The sequence below is a fragment of the Tachysurus fulvidraco genome, unplaced genomic scaffold (genome assembly GCF_022655615.1).
Source record: "Tachysurus fulvidraco isolate hzauxx_2018 unplaced genomic scaffold, HZAU_PFXX_2.0 HiC_scaffold_148_np12, whole genome shotgun sequence".
Lineage (NCBI taxonomy): Eukaryota > Metazoa > Chordata > Actinopteri > Siluriformes > Bagridae > Tachysurus > Tachysurus fulvidraco.
The window spans coordinates 1-6,885 of record NW_025927212.1 but is presented as its reverse complement, the minus strand read 5'-3'; the positions used below and the strand labels follow the sequence as shown (position 1 = coordinate 6,885).

At 51.8% G+C, this 6,885-nt stretch overlaps 1 pseudogene; it reads right to left on the bottom strand.

Annotated features, from left to right (window-relative positions):
• Positions 1 to 840: 840 nt before the first annotated feature.
• LOC113644935 lies at positions 841 to 4,592 on the bottom strand (annotated as a pseudogene).
• Between the last annotated feature and the right edge of the window lie 2,293 nt (positions 4,593 to 6,885).

Genomic DNA, 6,885 nt, shown 5'->3' with positions numbered 1-6,885 from the left:
CAAGGGAACTCCCCCAAACAGAGCCCACGAAGAAGCCAAGCCTCTAGTGGAGTGAGCCCTGAGGCCATGTGGAGGCTGCACGCCCCTAGACTAATACGCTAAGGAGATAGCTTCTACAATCCAGCGAGAGAGGCATTGCTTAGAGATGGGTTTTCCCGTGTTCGGCGGGGCCCAAGAGATGAAGAGCTGATCGCTCCCCCGAAAAGAGTTTGTCCTGTCCACGTACGCCCGTAGGGCACGCACAGGGCACAAAGCATTCAACCTCTGGTCCTCTGCAGAGGAAAAAGGAGGAGGGTGAAAAGCGGAGAGCTCGATCACACCACCAGTGAAGGCTGGAAAGCACTTAGGCACAAAGGCCGGGTTAGGCTTAAGCCAAACCCTATCCCCGCTAAGTGAGAATTTGGTGCACGAGGAATGAACCGAGAGAGCATGCAAATCACTGACACGTTTGGCAGAAGCCAAAGCCAGGAGCAGCGCCATCTTGAAGGACAGCAACCTGAGGGAGATATCCCCCAGGGGCTCAAAAGTCTGTTGGGCCAACACCTCCAGCACCAAGGAGAGATCCCAATCCTGCCTGGTGACCGGCAGGGAGCGGCGCGCGCCCCTCATAAACCTACGGATAAGGGGGTGCTGCCCCACCGTAGCATCGCCGAAACCGGCGTGACATGCAGCGATAGCCGCCAAATAGACCTTAATTGTCGAAAAAGATACGAGACGAGCTGGTGCTCCTCGCACCACGCCTCAAACACACGCCATTTGCAATCATAGAGAGAGCGTGTAGAAGGGGCCCTGGCACTCTGAATCGTGGCGATAACACGGGGGGGGGGAGCCCCTGCGTGCTCAAATTCGCCCTCTCACGAGCCAGGCCCAGAGAGCCACCCTGCCCGGGTGAGCATGAAAAATCTCCCCGGTCGCCTTGGTCAGGAGATCCGTACGCAACGGGAGGGGCCACGGCTCCGCATACAGAAGAGTAATTATCTCCGCTAGCCAAGGTGCCTTGGGCCACCTGGGGGCTATGAGGATCAGAGATAAACCCCGCACCGCGACCCTGGCCAGGGTTGGGGATATCAGGCAGAGCGGAGGGAAAGCGTAGAGCAGCGCGCTGGGCCATGGATGAGCCAGAGTGTCCACGCCGAGGGGGGCGTCCTCGTCCCGAAGCGAGAAGAACATAGGACAGTGGGCGTTTTCGCGCCGAAGAGATCGACGGAAGCCTGGCCGAACCTCTCCCAGAGCAGTCCCACTATCTGGGGGTGGAGCCTCCACTCCCCGTACAGAGGGTTCCCCCTCGACAGAAGGTCTGCACCTCTGTTCAAAAGGCCCGGAATGTGAGTCGCCCGTAACGACAGAAAGTGCTGCGTGCTCCATACCAACAGCTTGTGAGCCAGAGCGTGAAGCCTGGAGGAGCGCATGCCACCTTGACGGTTGATATACGCTACAGCTGTCGTATTGTCGCAGCGTACCAGCACATGATGCCCCCACAGGCGGGGTGAGAAATGCATCACAGCTTTCCACAAAGTGAGGAGCTCCAAGTAATTTATATGGGCTGAGCTAAGTGAGATCAGCCACACACCGTTCACTGACCTGCCCTCTTGAGTGGCTCCCCACACTGTCAAGGACGCATCTGTCATGACCACTTTCTGCATCATGATCGCCCCGAGAGGGGTCCCATGTGTGTAAAACTCCGCAGCTCTCCAGTGGCGCAGCGCGGGCATGCACACGCGCGTCACCGAGACAAAGCGGAAAAGATCGCGCAACGGGCAGAGATGAAGGGACAAAATCCATTTCATGAAAGCCCTCATTCTCAGAAGACCTAGAGGCAAGACATGGACAGTCGAAACCATAAGACCCTGTAATCTGAGACATGTGCGATACTGTATCCGCGCCCCTTCTCTAAACCGCGATAGACAGTTCATGAATGAAGAGACGTGCCCCCGCACTAGGCGCACGCGCATCGCGACGGAATTCAGCTCCAGACCCAGGAATATGACTTCCTGAGCGGGAGTGAAATTGCTCTTTAACACATTGACTCTGAAACCGAGCACAGTGATGTGTGAGAGCACACGGGCAGTGTTCTGAATCACATTCTCTCTCGAATCGGCTATAATAAGCCAATCGTCTATGTAAGTCAGGATCCTGAGACCCGCTATTCTCAGCGGCGCAAGCCCTGCCTCCACACACAGACAGAACATCCGCAGACTCAGCGCGAGCCCGAACGGAAGGACTGTGAATTCGTAACATACGCCTTGGTAGGCGAAACGAAGGAATTTTGTGTGCGGAGGATAGATGCTTATGTGGAAAAAAGCATCGCTCAGATCGATCGAGCAAAACCAATTGTTCCGCTTTATCGAACGTATGAGAGAGCCATGTGTTAACATTCTGAAGTTGTATTTCCATAAATGTTTGTTCAACACTCTGAGATCCAGAATAGGACGGAGAGATCCGTCCTTCTTCGGGACCAGGAAATAACGAGAATAAAACCCTTGATCGCTTAGATGCGCGGGTACAACTCGAATCGCTCCCTTCTCGAGAAGAGATGAGATCTCGTCTTTCAGAATGTGGGCGGAGCCCTGGTCCGTGTGGGACCAGACCACTCCGTTGAACCGCGGGGGTGATTGGACAAACTGAAGTCTGTAACCCCTCGTGACTGTGTGAATCACCCAATCGGGGGCCGAGACAGACAGCCAGGCTGTCACGTGACTCCTTAGCATCCCTACACGGGAGGGCGGGACGCCGGGAGCCGGTCCGGCCAGACCGTTCATTGATGGCGCGACGGCGCCCTCCAGTGGCCAAACCAGAGAAGTTTTCATCATTTTTTTGTGAAAAACTGGGGCTGTAGCCTTTATTGAACATGTGAGAGGTGTACTGCATCTGCACTCGATCCCACGACTCTGTGCCGCCCTGGAACGCACTCTGGGCGACACGGGGAATGGTGAAGCCTGTGCGGAACAAAGGATGACCCTCGCCAGCGAGGGGGGGCTGACCTCGCCGAAGGAGACCCTCCGTCTCTTGGACGGGTGAGCCTGGAGGGCAGAACGGGTGTCCGGAGGGCAGGCCGCCAATGAGCGCGGACTGAAAACCCCCAGGGGCTGAACATCAGGTCAGCCGCTTACGTTTCGGAACAGAAGGAGCGGGGATAGGAGGCCTCCGAGCCGCGGCCGCGGCGAAAGACGTCTTACCCCAGGGCCTATCGTGGGGGGGGGGCCCTGCTTAGCCTGTGGCTTCCCACGGGGTTTGTTGGACCTGCCAGCGTAGTGGGACTGGTGTCCCGCAGCAGGAGCGTTAGGCGGCCGCCCAGATGGCGTCTGGCGCGGCGCCGGCTTTCTAGGAAGACACAGTTTGAAGGCCTCGTCCTCCTTCTTTTTATCAATGCAGCGCTGCTGCATCAGCGCAACGGCTGGGCCAAAAAGAGCTTGACCCGGTTGAACTGGCGCCCCAGCGATGCGGCGCTTCTCACTATTGGGGAAACCAGATAGGTTGAGCCACAGCGCACGTTCTCCAACCACCGACAAAGCCATAGAGCGCCCGCTAGCCTGGACAGCCTGACCGGCTTTGCGGAGGACGAGGTCATTGACCGTGACGATCTCCTTCCAGAGATCGGGGGATGGCGACCCACTCTCCAGCTGCTGGCCCAAATCAAGCAGGAGTTCAGCCTGATACGCGGACAACAGCGAGGAGACATTGAGAGCTCGAATGGAAAGAGCTGAGGCTTTATAAGACGCCTGATGGATTGATGCGGAGAAACGATCCATCTTGCCCGGGAGGACGGGCTTGGGTGGGGCGAGCAGCCCGCCCAGGGATGGGTTAAGGTGTCTGGCGATGGAAGGCTCTATCACGGGGGGGTTGCCCATGCCCAGACCCGCCATATTCTTCACCTCAAGCCCCGCGAGACCGTGTTTTAGATCAAGCGGATCTCCCCAACAATACCTCATGTGTTTTGCACATGCAGGGAGGATGGGCAGGAGCTGCTTCCTCGGGCCGGCAGGAGGCCCTAGAAGCTTACCGTCATACACATCCCTCTCCTGATCCGAAGTGTTCAGGAGAGCCGGCCATTCGATGTCGAGGCGCGCGGCGGCGCATTCGCAAAGCTCCAGCAGCACCGATTGAGGTGGAGCGGGGGGAGCCTGAGGGGCCGCGGAAGACGAGATGGCTACCTCGTCATCCGAGCCCTCGAGAAGGCCCGCCTCGGCCTCATCCCCGGAACCTGCCGGTCCTTCGGGGAAGCGGTCGTCAGCCGGTAGTAAATCCTCAAATGGGGAAGGACACATGTCGGCCCAGTCAGAGGAAGCCGCGCCGCGGGAGGCCCCCGGGAGCGCAGCGGCGTCGCCTTTTTCCCCCTCCGAATCGGACAGCTCGCAGTCGACACACTGGGAAGTGGCCGCCTTGAGCCTGCGACGCAGGAGCTTTTTTGGGAGTGCCAGGCAATGGCTACAGTTCTCCGGCAGATCAATAGCCTCTTGCCCATGCTTGAGACCCGTCCAGACAACGCAGAAGGGACGGGAATCCCTTGCGGCGATAAGCGCACCGCACGCGGCCGGGCAGGCTCGCGATAGGTCGTCCACCGGAGCAGCCGGAGCCGCTTTGGAGAGCGCCATAAGGAGGAAAAAAGGCAAAAAAGCAGGCGGGCAGCCTACGGAAAAAAAAGGGGGGTGCGAGCGTGGGCGGCTCGCGAAGCTAACCTGGCTGAGGACGAACACGTCCGGCTGATCAAGCGATATGTCCTCCTGAAGACAGAAAGTGCAGTCCAAAAAACCAGGGAGCTGTGAGGTAGGATCAGAAGTCGCGAGAAGCGAAAGTAAACTGAGGAAAGGCAGCGTGTGCAGGTGCATTATGCACTTGGGTAAGGGCCGTTACCTTACCTGCCTTTGGCACGCGCTCCTGTCTGTCAAGCCAGACTTGGTGCAATTGGATGCTTCTGTAGAGGTCAGGAACGGATGCCCTTCCCATAGGTGGATCTCGAACACGAGATGATGAAAGAGAACCGTCTGTGTTTTGTGCTTTTTTACTTATTTCATTTAACATTTATCCAGAAATCATTAAATAAGATGAAAATATTTTACAACGGCTTTCTGTAAAAAATAGCACAACTTGTGGAACACAAACGGTTAACAGATTTAACCCCTGCAATGAATCCCGCCTCTGTAACTTACCTCTTTAAAAGGATTGGCCTTTGCCTTTTTTTCCTGCCTCTCTAACCCACGTCGCTGTTTGATTGGCTTTGTTTTTCTCGCTAATGTGTTTAGGTCGGCTGCAGTTATATTCCGTGTATGAAGCAATATGCAACGTGATTATGCAGGCTACGGGTATTTGAGGAAGAAAATATTTTTATAACAACAGTTTTATGCACAAAACACGGGGAATGTTGTCCCCACCAATGTCAAATAAATTATGTCCCCACCATGTCAAAACCAAACTTACGCCATTGTCTTAAAGTATATGATATTTACTGTACTTAAGTATCAAAAGTCATTTTCTGATATTTAATGTACTTAAGTATTTGAAGTAAAAGTAAAAAGTAAAATTTCAGTGATTTTCAGTAGGTATAAGAGCAGGGGCGGTTCTAGGGTTTCATCTTTAGGGGTTTTTATCCCTCAGTGAGAATTTAAAACAAGAAGAGTATTATAGATTTATATTATATATTATATGACTACATAGTAAGCCAAATGTTATGCTATTATTAAATGGCAAAAGTGGACACCAAAATTTTAGACATGATGTAATGATGCCAGTTTTGAATCAGATCAGTTCATGTATGTGTGCATTCTCTACAGTGTGTCCAATGAATGACGTCATTAATAAACTAATATTCACAAAGACCAAATCAGTAAATGTTATTTTTATTTAGTATTGTATGGATTGTTTGCAATAATATTTTGTTTGTGCTACAACTCTGGTAATAAGAATAGTGAAATTTCACTGCTTTTGGTTGCTGTATTTGCAGCTTTCCGATTACTGTTATAGATAAATGCACCCAGCTCTGACTGCGCGTTCACGATGCGCGTACCTGTGCTTCTCCGTACAGCGTGCGGAGCGTAATGCAATCTAGGAGCAGTCATTCACCAAACCTCACTTATTACAGTCACACACATTTCTTCTGATTTTATTTTGTAGTAACGAGTAACGAAGATGCTTAGTTGAAATATAACAGAGTAAAAGTATACATTTTATCTATGAAATGTAGTGGAGTAAAAGTGAAAGTTGACGAATTTAATTAGCGAAGTAAAGTACAGATACGTGACATTTCTACTTAAGTACAGTAACAAAGTATTTTTACTCCGTTACATTACAACACTGCTCTTCGTCTCAGGTAAGTTAGTTTTTCCTTCCAAATTCGGACATGTTTAAGGGTTAGTTATCACTAATAACAGAGAGGAGTAATATTACAGAGATAGGTTAACTATAGTAAGATAGCTTAGCTCTCAGAGTAAGGTTACATTAGGTGCTTAAAGAATACAGCTGTTTAGGAGGTCATCACTGCAGTCTGTAGTGTGATGAGATGTAGGCCTACATAAAAGAATGTAGGCCTACATAAAAGAATGTAGGCCTACATAAAAGAATTAGCAATTTTAAGTGTTAACTTACTAACAGCTGTGTACATGCACTGGAATACACAGGTCATGCAATATGTGTTCACTGCTTAAGTGTTAAAGTCAAATTTTATTGTTTATTAGGTTCCATTAGGTGACATCTTGCACTCAGCCCAGAATCTGGTGTCGATGTTGACCAACACCTTAAGTGTTGGACATCAGAAAATGGGGAACCAGTCCAATATCAGTGGACAGTCAGCACAAGAAAGAAGGTCCAAGTCAAATGGGCAGTCAGTGCAGCAGGAAATGGCTAGGTGTGAGGTGTGTGTGTGTCTTTTATGTAGGCCTATCTCATCACGCT